At 46.1% G+C, this 14689-nt stretch overlaps 1 pseudogene; it reads left to right on the top strand.

The window, feature by feature from the left end:
* The window catches only part of LOC123998976, an 899899-nt pseudogene that overhangs the window by 424009 nt on the left and 461201 nt on the right, over positions 1–14689 (top strand).

Genomic DNA, 14689 nt, shown 5'->3' with positions numbered 1-14689 from the left:
CATGATGCCTCTCCTCAGTAGTTTCCCTGTGTAGACGGTTGATAGATTGGTACGTGATGCCTCTCCCTCAGTAGTTTCCCTGTGTAGACGGTTGATAGATTGGTACGTGATGCCTCTCCCTCAGTAGTTTCCCTGTGTAGACGGTTGATAGATTGGTACGTGATGCCTCTCCCTCAGTTTCCCTGTGTAGAAGGTTGATAGATTGGTACATGATGCCTCTCCCTCAGTAGTTTGCCTGTGTAGACAGTTGATAGATTGGTACGTGATGCCTCTCCCTCAGTAGTTTGCCTATGTAGACGGTTGATAGATTGGTACATGATGCCTATCCCTCAGTAGTTTGCCTGTGTAGAAGGTTGATAGATTGGTACATGATGCCTCTCCCTCAGTAGTTTGCCTGTGTAGAAGGTTGATAGATTGGAACATGATGCCTCTCCCTCAGTAGTTTGCCTGTGTAGACAGTTGATAGATTGGTACGTGATGCCTCTCCCTCAGTAGTTTCCCTGTGTAGACGGTTGATAGATTGGTACATGATGCCTCTCCCTCAGTAGTTTCCCTGTGTAGACGGTTGATAGATTGGTACATGATGCCTCTCCCTCAGTAGTTTGCCTGTGTAGACGGTTGATAGATTGGTACGTGATGCCTCTCCCTCAGTAGTTTCCCTGTGTAGACGGTTGATAGATTGGTACGTGATGCCTCTCCCTCAGTAGTTTGCCTGTGTAGACAGTTGATAGATTGGTACGTGATGCCTCTCCCTCAGTAGTTTCCCTGTGTAGACGGTTGATAGATTGGTACGTGATGCCTCTCCCTCAGTAGTTTGCCTGTGTAGAAGGTTGATAGTTTTTTACAAGATGCCTCTCCCTCAGTATTTTCCCTGTGTAGACGGTTGATAGATTGGTATGTGATGCCTCTCCCTCAGTAGTTTCCCTGTGTCGACGGTTGATAGATTGGTACGTGATGCCTCTCCCTCAGTAATTTCCCTGTGTAGACGGTTGATAGATTGGTACGTGATGCCTCTCCCTCAGTAGTTTCCCTGTGTAGACTGTTGATAGATTGGTACGTGATGCCTCTCCCTCAGTAGTTTGCCTGTGTAGACGGTTGATAGATTGGTACGTGATGCCTCTCCCTCAGTAGTTTCCCTGTGTAGACGGTTGATAGATTGGTACGTGATGCCTCTCCCTCAGTAGTTTCCCTGTGTAGACGGAGAATAGATTGGTACGTGATGCCTCTCCCTCAGTAGTTTCCGTGTGTAGACGGTTGATAGATTGGTACGTGATGCCTCTCCCTCAGTAGTTTCCCTGTGTAGACAGTTGATAGATTGGTACGTGATGCCTCTCCCTCAGTAGTTTGCCTGTGTAGACGGTTGATAGATTGGTACGTGATGCCTCTCCCTCAGTAGTTTCCCTGTGTAGACAGTTGATAGATTGGTACGTGATGCCTCTCCCTCAGTAGTTTGCCTGTGTAGACGGTTGATAGATTGGTACGTGATGCCTCTCCCTCAGTAGTTTCCCTGTGTAGACAGTTGATAGATTGGTACGTGATGCCTCTCCCTCAGTAGTTTGCCTGTGTAGACGGTTGATAGATTGGTACGTGATGCCTCTCCCTCAGTAGTTTCCGTGTGTAGACGGTTGATAGATTGGTACGTGATGCCTCTCCCTCAGTAGTTTCCGTGTGTAGACGGTTGATAGATTGGTACGTGATGCCTCTCCCTCAGTAGTTTCCCTGTGTAGACAGTTGATAGATTGGTACGTGATGCCTCTCCCTCAGTAGTTTGCCTGTGTAGAAGGTTGATAGTTTTTTACAAGATGCCTCTCCCTCAGTAGTTTGCCTATGTAGACGGTTGATAGATTGGTACATGATGCCTCTCCCTCAGTAGTTTGCCTGTGTAGAAGGTTGATAGATTGGAACATGATGCCTCTCCCTCAGTAGTTTGCCTGTGTAGACAGTTGATAGATTGGTACGTGATGCCTCTCCCTCAGTAGTTTCCCTGTGTAGACGGTTGATAGATTGGTACATGATGCCTCTCCCTCAGTAGTTTCCCTGTGTAGACGGTTGATAGATTGGTACGTGATGCCTCTCCCTCAGTAGTTTCCCTGTGTAGACGGTTGATAGATTGGTACGTGATGCCTCTCCTCAGTAGTTTCCCTGTGTAGACGGTTGATAGATTGGTACGTGATGCCTCTCCCTCAGTTTCCCTGTGTAGAAGGTTGATAGATTGGTACATGATGCCTCTCCCTCAGTAGTTTGCCTGTGTAGAAGGTTGATAGATTGGTACATGATGCCTCTCCCTCAGTAGTTTGCCTGTGTAGAAGGTTGATAGTTTTTTACAAGATGCCTCTCCCTCAGTAGTTTGCCTGTGTAGAAGGTTGATAGATTGGTACATGATGCCTCTCCCTCAGTAGTTTGCCTGTGTAGACAGTTGATAGATTGGTACGTGATGCCTCTCCCTCAGTAGTTTGCCTATGTAGACGGTTGATAGATTGGTACATGATGCCTCTCCCTCAGTAGTTTGCCTGTGTAGAAGGTTGATAGATTGGTACATGATGCCTCTCCCTCAGTAGTTTGCCTGTGTAGAAGGTTGATAGATTGGAACATGATGCCTCTCCCTCAGTAGTTTGCCTGTGTAGACAGTTGATAGATTGGTACGTGATGCCTCTCCCTCAGTAGTTTCCCTGTGTAGACAGTTGATAGATTGGTACGTGATGCCTCTCCCTCAGTAGTTTGCCTGTGTAGACGGTTGATAGATTGGTACGTGATGCCTCTCCCTCAGTAGTTTCCGTGTGTAGACGGTTGATAGATTGGTACGTGATGCCTCTCCCTCAGTAGTTTCCGTGTGTAGACGGTTGATAGATTGGTACGTGATGCCTCTCCCTCAGTAGTTTCCCTGTGTAGACAGTTGATAGATTGGTACGTGATGCCTCTCCCTCAGTAGTTTGCCTGTGTAGAAGGTTGATAGTTTTTTACAAGATGCCTCTCCCTCAGTAGTTTGCCTATGTAGACGGTTGATAGATTGGTACATGATGCCTCTCCCTCAGTAGTTTGCCTGTGTAGAAGGTTGATAGATTGGAACATGATGCCTCTCCCTCAGTAGTTTGCCTGTGTAGACAGTTGATAGATTGGTACGTGATGCCTCTCCCTCAGTAGTTTCCCTGTGTAGACGGTTGATAGATTGGTACATGATGCCTCTCCCTCAGTAGTTTCCCTGTGTAGACGGTTGATAGATTGGTACGTGATGCCTCTCCCTCAGTAGTTTCCCTGTGTAGACGGTTGATAGATTGGTACGTGATGCCTCTCCCTCAGTAGTTTCCCTGTGTAGACGGTTGATAGATTGGTACGTGATGCCTCTCCCTCAGTTTCCCTGTGTAGAAGGTTGATAGATTGGTACATGATGCCTCTCCCTCAGTAGTTTGCCTGTGTAGACAGTTGATAGATTGGTACGTGATGCCTCTCCCTCAGTAGTTTGCCTATGTAGACGGTTGATAGATTGGTACATGATGCCTATCCCTCAGTAGTTTGCCTGTGTAGAAGGTTGATAGATTGGTACATGATGCCTCTCCCTCAGTAGTTTGCCTGTGTAGAAGGTTGATAGATTGGAACATGATGCCTCTCCCTCAGTAGTTTGCCTGTGTAGACAGTTGATAGATTGGTACGTGATGCCTCTCCCTCAGTAGTTTCCCTGTGTAGACGGTTGATAGATTGGTACATGATGCCTCTCCCTCAGTAGTTTCCCTGTGTAGACGGTTGATAGATTGGTACATGATGCCTCTCCCTCAGTAGTTTGCCTGTGTAGACGGTTGATAGATTGGTACGTGATGCCTCTCCCTCAGTAGTTTCCCTGTGTAGACGGTTGATAGATTGGTACGTGATGCCTCTCCCTCAGTAGTTTGCCTGTGTAGACAGTTGATAGATTGGTACGTGATGCCTCTCCCTCAGTAGTTTCCCTGTGTAGACGGTTGATAGATTGGTACGTGATGCCTCTCCCTCAGTAGTTTGCCTGTGTAGAAGGTTGATAGTTTTTTACAAGATGCCTCTCCCTCAGTATTTTCCCTGTGTAGACGGTTGATAGATTGGTATGTGATGCCTCTCCCTCAGTAGTTTCCCTGTGTCGACGGTTGATAGATTGGTACGTGATGCCTCTCCCTCAGTAATTTCCCTGTGTAGACGGTTGATAGATTGGTACGTGATGCCTCTCCTCAGTAGTTTCCCTGTGTAGACTGTTGATAGATTGGTACGTGATGCCTCTCCTCAGTAGTTTGCCTGTGTAGACGGTTGATAGATTGGTACGTGATGCCTCTCCCTCAGTAGTTTCCCTGTGTAGACGGTTGATAGATTGGTACGTGATGCCTCTCCCTCAGTAGTTTCCCTGTGTAGACGGAGAATAGATTGGTACGTGATGCCTCTCCCTCAGTAGTTTCCGTGTGTAGACGGTTGATAGATTGGTACGTGATGCCTCTCCTCAGTAGTTTCCCTGTGTAGACAGTTGATAGATTGGTACGTGATGCCTCTCCCTCAGTAGTTTGCCTGTGTAGACGGTTGATAGATTGGTACGTGATGCCTCTCCCTCAGTAGTTTCCCTGTGTAGACAGTTGATAGATTGGTACGTGATGCCTCTCCCTCAGTAGTTTGCCTGTGTAGACGGTTGATAGATTGGTACGTGATGCCTCTCCCTCAGTAGTTTCCCTGTGTAGACAGTTGATAGATTGGTACGTGATGCCTCTCCCTCAGTAGTTTGCCTGTGTAGACGGTTGATAGATTGGTACGTGATGCCTCTCCCTCAGTAGTTTCCGTGTGTAGACGGTTGATAGATTGGTACGTGATGCCTCTCCCTCAGTAGTTTCCGTGTGTAGACGGTTGATAGATTGGTACGTGATGCTCTCCCTCAGTAGTTTCCCTGTGTAGACAGTTGATAGATTGGTACGTGATGCCTCTCCCTCAGTAGTTTGCCTGTGTAGAAGGTTGATAGTTTTTTACAAGATGCCTCTCCCTCAGTAGTTTGCCTATGTAGACGGTTGATAGATTGGTACATGATGCCTCTCCCTCAGTAGTTTGCCTGTGTAGAAGGTTGATAGATTGGAACATGATGCCTCTCCTCAGTAGTTTGCCTGTGTAGACAGTTGATAGATTGGTACGTGATGCCTCTCCCTCAGTAGTTTCCCTGTGTAGACGGTTGATAGATTGGTACATGATGCCTCTCCTCAGTAGTTTCCCTGTGTAGACGGTTGATAGATTGGTACGTGATGCCTCTCCCTCAGTAGTTTCCCTGTGTAGACGGTTGATAGATTGGTACGTGATGCCTCTCCCTCAGTAGTTTCCCTGTGTAGACGGTTGATAGATTGGTACGTGATGCCTCTCCCTCAGTTTCCCTGTGTAGAAGGTTGATAGATTGGTACATGATGCCTCTCCCTCAGTAGTTTGCCTGTGTAGAAGGTTGATAGATTGGTACATGATGCCTCTCCCTCAGTAGTTTGCCTGTGTAGAAGGTTGATAGTTTTTTACAAGATGCCTCTCCCTCAGTAGTTTGCCTGTGTAGAAGGTTGATAGATTGGTACATGATGCCTCTCCCTCAGTAGTTTGCCTGTGTAGACAGTTGATAGATTGGTACGTGATGCCTCTCCCTCAGTAGTTTGCCTATGTAGACGGTTGATAGATTGGTACATGATGCCTCTCCCTCAGTAGTTTGCCTGTGTAGAAGGTTGATAGATTGGTACATGATGCCTCTCCCTCAGTAGTTTGCCTGTGTAGAAGGTTGATAGATTGGAACATGATGCCTCTCCTCAGTAGTTTGCCTGTGTAGACAGTTGATAGATTGGTACGTGATGCCTCTCCCTCAGTAGTTTCCCTGTGTAGACGGTTGATAGATTGGTACATGATGCCTCTCCCTCAGTAGTTTCCCTGTGTAGACGGTTGATAGATTGGTACATGATGCCTCTCCCTCAGTAGTTTGCCTGTGTAGACGGTTGATAGATTGGTACGTGATGCCTCTCCCTCAGTAGTTTCCCTGTGTAGACGGTTGATAGATTGGTACGTGATGCCTCTCCCTCAGTAGTTTGCCTGTGTAGACGGTTGATAGATTGGTACGTGATGCCTCTCCCTCAGTTTCCCTGTGTAGAAGGTTGATAGATTGGTACATGATGCCTCTCCCTCAGTAGTTTGCCTGTGTAGAAGGTTGATAGATTGGTACATGATGCCTCTCCCTCAGTAGTATCCCTGTGTAGACGGTTGATAGATTGGTACGTGATGCCTCTCCCTCAGTAGTTTCCCTGTGTAGACGGTTGATAGATTGGTACGTGATGCCTCTCCCTCAGTAGTTTCCCTGTGTAGACGGTTGATAGATTGGTACGTGATGCCTCTCCCTCAGTTTCCCTGTGTAGAAGGTTGATAGATTGGTACATGATGCCTCTCCCTCAGTAGTTTGCCTGTGTAGAAGGTTGATAGATTGGTACATGATGCCTCTCCCTCAGTAGTTTGCCTGTGTAGAAGGTTGATAGTTTTTTACAAGATGCCTCTCCCTCGGTAGTTTGCCTGTGTAGAAGGTTGATAGATTGGTACATGATGCCTCTCCCTCAGTAGTTTGCCTGTGTAGACAGTTGATAGATTGGTACGTGATGCCTCTCCCTCAGTAGTTTCCCTGTGTAGACGGTTGATAGATTGGTACATGATGCCTCTCCCTCAGTAGTTTCCCTGTGTAGACGGTTGATAGATTGGTACGTGATGCCTCTCCCTCAGTAGTTTCCCTGTGTAGACGGTTGATAGATTGGTACGTGATGCCTCTCCCTCAGTAGTTTCCCTGTGTAGACGGTTGATAGATTGGTACGTGATGCCTCTCCCTCAGTTTCCCTGTGTAGAAGGTTGATAGATTGGTACATGATGCCTCTCCCTCAGTAGTTTGCCTGTGTAGACAGTTGATAGATTGGTACGTGATGCCTCTCCCTCAGTAGTTTGCCTATGTAGACGGTTGATAGATTGGTACATGATGCCTATCCCTCAGTAGTTTGCCTGTGTAGAAGGTTGATAGATTGGTACATGATGCCTCTCCCTCAGTAGTTTGCCTGTGTAGAAGGTTGATAGATTGGAACATGATGCCTCTCCCTCAGTAGTTTGCCTGTGTAGACAGTTGATAGATTGGTACGTGATGCCTCTCCCTCAGTAGTTTCCCTGTGTAGACGGTTGATAGATTGGTACATGATGCCTCTCCCTCAGTAGTTTCCCTGTGTAGACGGTTGATAGATTGGTACATGATGCCTCTCCCTCAGTAGTTTGCCTGTGTAGACGGTTGATAGATTGGTACGTGATGCCTCTCCCTCAGTAGTTTCCCTGTGTAGACGGTTGATAGATTGGTACGTGATGCCTCTCCTCAGTAGTTTCCCTGTGTAGACTGTTGATAGATTGGTACGTGATGCCTCTCCCTCAGTAGTTTGCCTGTGTAGACAGTTGATAGATTGGTACGTGATGCCTCTCCCTCAGTAGTTTCCCTGTGTAGACGGTTGATAGATTGGTACGTGATGCCTCTCCCTCAGTAGTTTGCCTGTGTAGAAGGTTGATAGTTTTTTACAAGATGCCTCTCCCTCAGTATTTTCCCTGTGTAGACGGTTGATAGATTGGTATGTGATGCCTCTCCCTCAGTAGTTTCCCTGTGTCGACGGTTGATAGATTGGTACGTGATGCCTCTCCCTCAGTAATTTCCCTGTGTAGACGGTTGATAGATTGGTACGTGATGCCTCTCCCTCAGTAGTTTCCCTGTGTAGACTGTTGATAGATTGGTACGTGATGCCTCTCCCTCAGTAGTTTGCCTGTGTAGACGGTTGATAGATTGGTACGTGATGCCTCTCCCTCAGTAGTTTCCCTGTGTAGACGGTTGATAGATTGGTACGTGATGCCTCTCCCTCAGTAGTTTCCCTGTGTAGACGGAGAATAGATTGGTACGTGATGCCTCTCCCTCAGTAGTTTCCGTGTGTAGACGGTTGATAGATTGGTACGTGATGCCTCTCCCTCAGTAGTTTCCCTGTGTAGACAGTTGATAGATTGGTACGTGATGCCTCTCCCTCAGTAGTTTGCCTGTGTAGACGGTTGATAGATTGGTACGTGATGCCTCTCCCTCAGTAGTTTCCCTGTGTAGACAGTTGATAGATTGGTACGTGATGCCTCTCCCTCAGTAGTTTGCCTGTGTAGACGGTTGATAGATTGGTACGTGATGCCTCTCCCTCAGTAGTTTCCCTGTGTAGACAGTTGATAGATTGGTACGTGATGCCTCTCCCTCAGTAGTTTGCCTGTGTAGACGGTTGATAGATTGGTACGTGATGCCTCTCCCTCAGTAGTTTCCGTGTGTAGACGGTTGATAGATTGGTACGTGATGCCTCTCCCTCAGTAGTTTCCGTGTGTAGACGGTTGATAGATTGGTACGTGATGCCTCTCCCTCAGTAGTTTCCCTGTGTAGACAGTTGATAGATTGGTACGTGATGCCTCTCCCTCAGTAGTTTGCCTGTGTAGAAGGTTGATAGTTTTTTACAAGATGCCTCTCCCTCAGTAGTTTGCCTATGTAGACGGTTGATAGATTGGTACATGATGCCTCTCCCTCAGTAGTTTGCCTGTGTAGAAGGTTGATAGATTGGAACATGATGCCTCTCCCTCAGTAGTTTGCCTGTGTAGACAGTTGATAGATTGGTACGTGATGCCTCTCCCTCAGTAGTTTCCCTGTGTAGACGGTTGATAGATTGGTACATGATGCCTCTCCCTCAGTAGTTTCCCTGTGTAGACGGTTGATAGATTGGTACGTGATGCCTCTCCCTCAGTAGTTTCCCTGTGTAGACGGTTGATAGATTGGTACGTGATGCCTCTCCTCAGTAGTTTCCCTGTGTAGACGGTTGATAGATTGGTACGTGATGCCTCTCCCTCAGTTTCCCTGTGTAGAAGGTTGATAGATTGGTACATGATGCCTCTCCCTCAGTAGTTTGCCTGTGTAGAAGGTTGATAGATTGGTACATGATGCCTCTCCCTCAGTAGTTTGCCTGTGTAGAAGGTTGATAGTTTTTTACAAGATGCCTCTCCCTCAGTAGTTTGCCTGTGTAGAAGGTTGATAGATTGGTACATGATGCCTCTCCCTCAGTAGTTTGCCTGTGTAGACAGTTGATAGATTGGTACGTGATGCCTCTCCCTCAGTAGTTTGCCTATGTAGACGGTTGATAGATTGGTACATGATGCCTCTCCCTCAGTAGTTTGCCTGTGTAGAAGGTTGATAGATTGGTACATGATGCCTCTCCCTCAGTAGTTTGCCTGTGTAGAAGGTTGATAGATTGGAACATGATGCCTCTCCCTCAGTAGTTTGCCTGTGTAGACAGTTGATAGATTGGTACGTGATGCCTCTCCCTCAGTAGTTTCCCTGTGTAGACGGTTGATAGATTGGTACATGATGCCTCTCCCTCAGTAGTTTCCCTGTGTAGACGGTTGATAGATTGGTACATGATGCCTCTCCCTCAGTAGTTTGCCTGTGTAGACGGTTGATAGATTGGTACGTGATGCCTCTCCCTCAGTAGTTTCCCTGTGTAGACGGTTGATAGATTGGTACGTGATGCCTCTCCCTCAGTAGTTTGCCTGTGTATACGGTTGATAGATTGGTACGTGATGCCTCTCCCTCAGTTTCCCTGTGTAGAAGGTTGATAGATTGGTACATGATGCCTCTCCCTCAGTAGTTTGCCTGTGTAGAAGGTTGATAGATTGGTACATGATGCCTCTCCTCAGTAGTATCCCTGTGTAGACGGTTGATAGATTGGTACGTGATGCCTCTCCCTCAGTAGTTTCCCTGTGTAGACGGTTGATAGATTGGTACGTGATGCCTCTCCCTCAGTAGTTTCCCTGTGTAGACGGTTGATAGATTGGTACGTGATGCCTCTCCCTCAGTTTCCCTGTGTAGAAGGTTGATAGATTGGTACATGATGCCTCTCCCTCAGTAGTTTGCCTGTGTAGAAGGTTGATAGATTGGTACATGATGCCTCTCCCTCAGTAGTTTGCCTGTGTAGAAGGTTGATAGATTGGAACATGATGCCTCTCCCTCAGTAGTTTGCCTGTGTAGACAGTTGATAGATTGGTACGTGATGCCTCTCCCTCAGTAGTTTCCCTGTGTAGACGGTTGATAGATTGGTACATGATGCCTCTCCCTCAGTAGTTTCCCTGTGTAGACGGTTGATAGATTGGTACATGATGCCTCTCCCTCAGTAGTTTGCCTGTGTAGACGGTTGATAGATTGGTACGTGATGCCTCTCCCTCAGTAGTTTCCCTGTGTAGACGGTTGATAGATTGGTACGTGATGCCTCTCCCTCAGTAGTTTCCCTGTGTAGACTGTTGATAGATTGGTACGTGATGCCTCTCCCTCAGTAGTTTGCCTGTGTAGACAGTTGATAGATTGGTACGTGATGCCTCTCCCTCAGTAGTTTCCCTGTGTAGACGGTTGATAGATTGGTACGTGATGCCTCTCCCTCAGTAGTTTGCCTGTGTAGAAGGTTGATAGTTTTTTACAAGATGCCTCTCCCTCAGTATTTTCCCTGTGTAGACGGTTGATAGATTGGTACGTGATGCCTCTCCCTCAGTAGTTTCCCTGTGTCGACGGTTGATAGATTGGTACGTGATGCCTCTCCCTCAGTAATTTCCCTGTGTAGACGGTTGATAGATTGGTACGTGATGCCTCTCCTCAGTAGTTTCCCTGTGTAGACTGTTGATAGATTGGTACGTGATGCCTCTCCCTCAGTAGTTTGCCTGTGTAGACGGTTGATAGATTGGTACGTGATGCCTCTCCCTCAGTAGTTTCCCTGTGTAGACGGTTGATAGATTGGTACTTGATGCCTCTTCCTCAGTAGTTTCCCTGTGTAGACGGAGAATAGATTGTACCTCTCCCTCAGTAGTTTCCGTGTGTAGACGGTTGATAGATTGGTACGTGATGCCTCTCCCTCAGTAGTTTCCCTGTGTAGACAGTTGATAGATTGGTACGTGATGCCTCTCCCTCAGTAGTTTGCCTGTGTAGACGGTTGATAGATTGGTACATGATGCCTCTCCCTCAGTAGTTTGCCTGTGTAGAAGGTTGATAGATTGGAACATGATGCCTCTCCCTCAGTAGTTTGCCTGTGTAGACAGTTGATAGATTGGTACGTGATGCCTCTCCCTCAGTAGTTTCCCTGTGTAGACGGTTGATAGATTGGTACATGATGCCTCTCCCTCAGTAGTTTCCCTGTGTAGACGGTTGATAGATTGGTACATGATGCCTCTCCCTCAGTAGTTTCCCTGTGTAGACGGTTGATAGATTGGTACGTGATGCCTCTCCCTCAGTAGTTTCCCTGTGTAGACGGTTGATAGATTGGTACGTGATGCCTCTCCCTCAGTAGTTTCCCTGTGTAGACTGTTGATAGATTGGTACGTGATGCCTCTCCCTCAGTAGTTTGCCTGTGTAGACAGTTGATAGATTGGTACGTGATGCCTCTCCCTCAGTAGTTTCCCTGTGTAGACGGTTGATAGATTGGTACGTGATGCCTCTCCCTCAGTAGTTTGCCTGTGTAGAAGGTTGATAGTTTTTTACAAGATGCCTCTCCCTCAGTATTTTCCCTGTGTAGACCGTGATGCCTCTCCCTCAGTAGTTTCCCTGTGTCGACGGTTGATAGATTGGTACGTGATGCCTCTCCCTCAGTAATTTCCCTGTGTAGACGGTTGATAGATTGGTACGTGATGCCTCTCCCTCAGTAGTTTCCCTGTGTAGACGGTTGATAGATTGGTACGTGATGCCTCTCCCTCAGTAGTTTGCCTGTGTAGACAGTTGATAGATTGGTACGTGATGCCTCTCCCTCAGTAGTTTCCCTGTGTAGACGGTTGATAGATTGGTATGTGATGCCTCTCCCTCAGTAGTTTCCCTGTGTAGACGGTTGATAGATTGGTACGTGATGCCTCTCCCTCAGTAGTTTCCGTGTGTAGACGGTTGATAAATTGGTACGTGATGCCTCTCCCTCAGTAGTTTCCCTGTGTAGACCGTGATGCCTCTCCCTCAGTAGTTTGCCTGTGTAGACGGTTGATAGATTGGTACGTGATGCCTCTCCCTCAGTAGTTTGCCTGTGTAGACGGTTGATAGATTGGTATGTGATGCCTCTCCCTCAGTAGTTTCCCTGTGTAGACGGTTGATAGATTGGTACGTGATGCCTCTCCCTCAGTAGTTTCCGTGTGTAGACGGTTGATAAATTGGTACGTGATGCCTCTCCCTCAGTAGTTTCCCTGTGTAGACAGTTGATAGATTGGTACGTGATGCCTCTCCCTCAGTAGTTTGCCTGTGTAGACGGTTGATAGATTGGTACGTGATGCCTCTCCCTCAGTAGTTTGCCTGTGTAGACGGTTGATAGATTGGTACGTGATGCCTCTCCCTCAGTAGTTTCCCTGTGTAGACAGTTGATAGATTGGTACGTGATGCCTCTCCCTCAGTAGTTTGCCTGTGTAGAAGGTTGATAGATTGGTACATGATGCCTCTCCCTCAGTAGTTTGCCTGTGTAGAAGGTTGATAGTTTTTTACAAGATGCCTCTCCCTCAGTAGTTTGCCTGTGTAGACGGTTGATAGATTGGTACGTGATGCCTCTCCCTCAGTTTCCCTGTGTAGAAGGTTGATAGATTGGTACATGATGCCTCTCCCTCAGTAGTTTGCCTGTGTAGAAGGTTGATAGATTGGTACATGATGCCTCTCCCTCAGTAGTTTGCCTGTGTAGAAGGTTGATAGTTTTTTACAAGATACCTCTCCCTCAGTAGTTTGCCTGTGTAGAAGGTTGATAGATTGGTACATGATGCCTCTCCCTCAGTAGTTTGCCTGTGTAGACAGTTGATAGATTGGTACGTGATGCCTCTCCTTCAGTTTCCCTGTGTAGAAGGTTGATAGATTGGTACATGATGCAAAACTATAAATGCAAAATGTAAAGTGTAGGTCTCATGGTTCATGAGCTAAAATAAAAAAATCACACAAAAGCTTATATCTCAGAAATATTGTGCACAAATTTGTTTACATCCCTATTAGTGAGCATTTCTCCATTTCGCCAAGATAAACCATCCATCTGACAAATGTGGCATATCAAGAAGCTGATTAAACTGCAGTGGTGGAAAACGTATCCAATTGTCATACTTGAGTGAAAGTATAGATACCTTAATAGAACGTTACTCAAGTGAAAGTGAAAGTCACCCAGTGAAATACTACTTGAGTAAAAGTCTAAAAGTAGTTGGCTTTAAATATACTTAAGTATCAAAAGTAAACATATTTGCTGAAAAAGTACTTAATTGTCAAAAGTAAAAGTATAAATCATTCAAAAGTTATATTATTTAGCAAATCAGACAGAACAATTGTCTTGTTTTTTGAATTTTCAGATAGCCAGGGTCACACTCCAATACTCAAACATTATTTACAAAAGATGCATTTGTGTTTAGTGAGTCCACCAGACCAGAGACAGTATGGATGACTGCGTGTTCTCTTGATAGGTGTGTGAATTTGACTATTTTCCTGTCCTGCTAAGCATTCAAAATGTAATGAGTACCTATGGGTGTCATGGAAAATGTATGGAGTAAAAAGTACAATATTTTCTTTAGGACTGTAGTGAAGTAAAAGTGAAGGTAGTCAAAAATCTCATTAAAGGTTTAATTTTTTTAAAATTAAAGTACAGATACCCCAAAAAACTACTTAAGTAGTACTTTTAAATATTCTTTAAAGTACTTAAACCACTTTTAAACAGGGACAATAAAAGGCCACTCTAAAATGTGCAGTTTTGTAACACAACACAATGCCACAGATGTCTCAAGTTTTGAGGGAGTGTGCAATTGGCATGCTGACTGCAGGATTGTCCACCAGAGCTGTTGGCAGATAATTTAATGTTAATTTCTCTACCCATAAGCCGACTCCAACATCGTTTTAGAGAATTTGGCAGTACATCCATCCGGCCTCGCAACCGCAGACCATGTGTATGGCGTCATGTGGGTGAACAGTATTCTGATGTCATGTTGTGAACAGAGTGCCCCATGGTGGAGGTGGGGTTATGGTATGGGCAGGCATACTATGGGCAGGCTACGGACAATAAACACAACTGCATTTTATCGATGGTAATTTGAATGCACAGAGATACTGTGACGAGATCCTGAGGCCCATCGTCGTGCCATTCATCCGCTGCCATCATCTCATGTTTCAGCATAATAATGCACAGCCCCATGTCGCAAGAATCTGTACACAAATCCTGGAAGCTGAAATTGTGCACACTCACCAGACATGTCACCCATTGAGCATGTGTGGGATGCCATGGGTTGACGTGTACAGCGGCGTGTTCCAGTTCCCGCCAATATCCAGCAACTTCACACAGCCATTGAAGAGGAGTGGGACAACATTCCACAGGCCATAACAGCCAACTCTATGTGAAGGAGATGTGGTGCGCTACATGAGGCAAATGGTGGTCACACCAGATACTGAGGTATTTTTCAAGGTATCTGTGAGCATCAGATGCATATCTGTATTTCCAGTCATGTTAAATCCATAGAATACAGACTAATGAATTTATTTACATTGACTGATGTCCTTCTATGAACTGTAACTCAATAAAATCTTTGAAATTGTTGTGTGTCACATTTATATTTTTGTTCAGTATCAGAGACAGGGCTTTGGGTGAGGGGTTATCCCACCCTGGAGCTCCAGAATTCCATTGGC

Source organism: Oncorhynchus gorbuscha, linkage group LG16, assembly GCF_021184085.1.
Source record: "Oncorhynchus gorbuscha isolate QuinsamMale2020 ecotype Even-year linkage group LG16, OgorEven_v1.0, whole genome shotgun sequence".
Lineage (NCBI taxonomy): Eukaryota > Metazoa > Chordata > Actinopteri > Salmoniformes > Salmonidae > Oncorhynchus > Oncorhynchus gorbuscha.
This window is presented reverse-complemented; position numbering and strand designations above follow the sequence as displayed.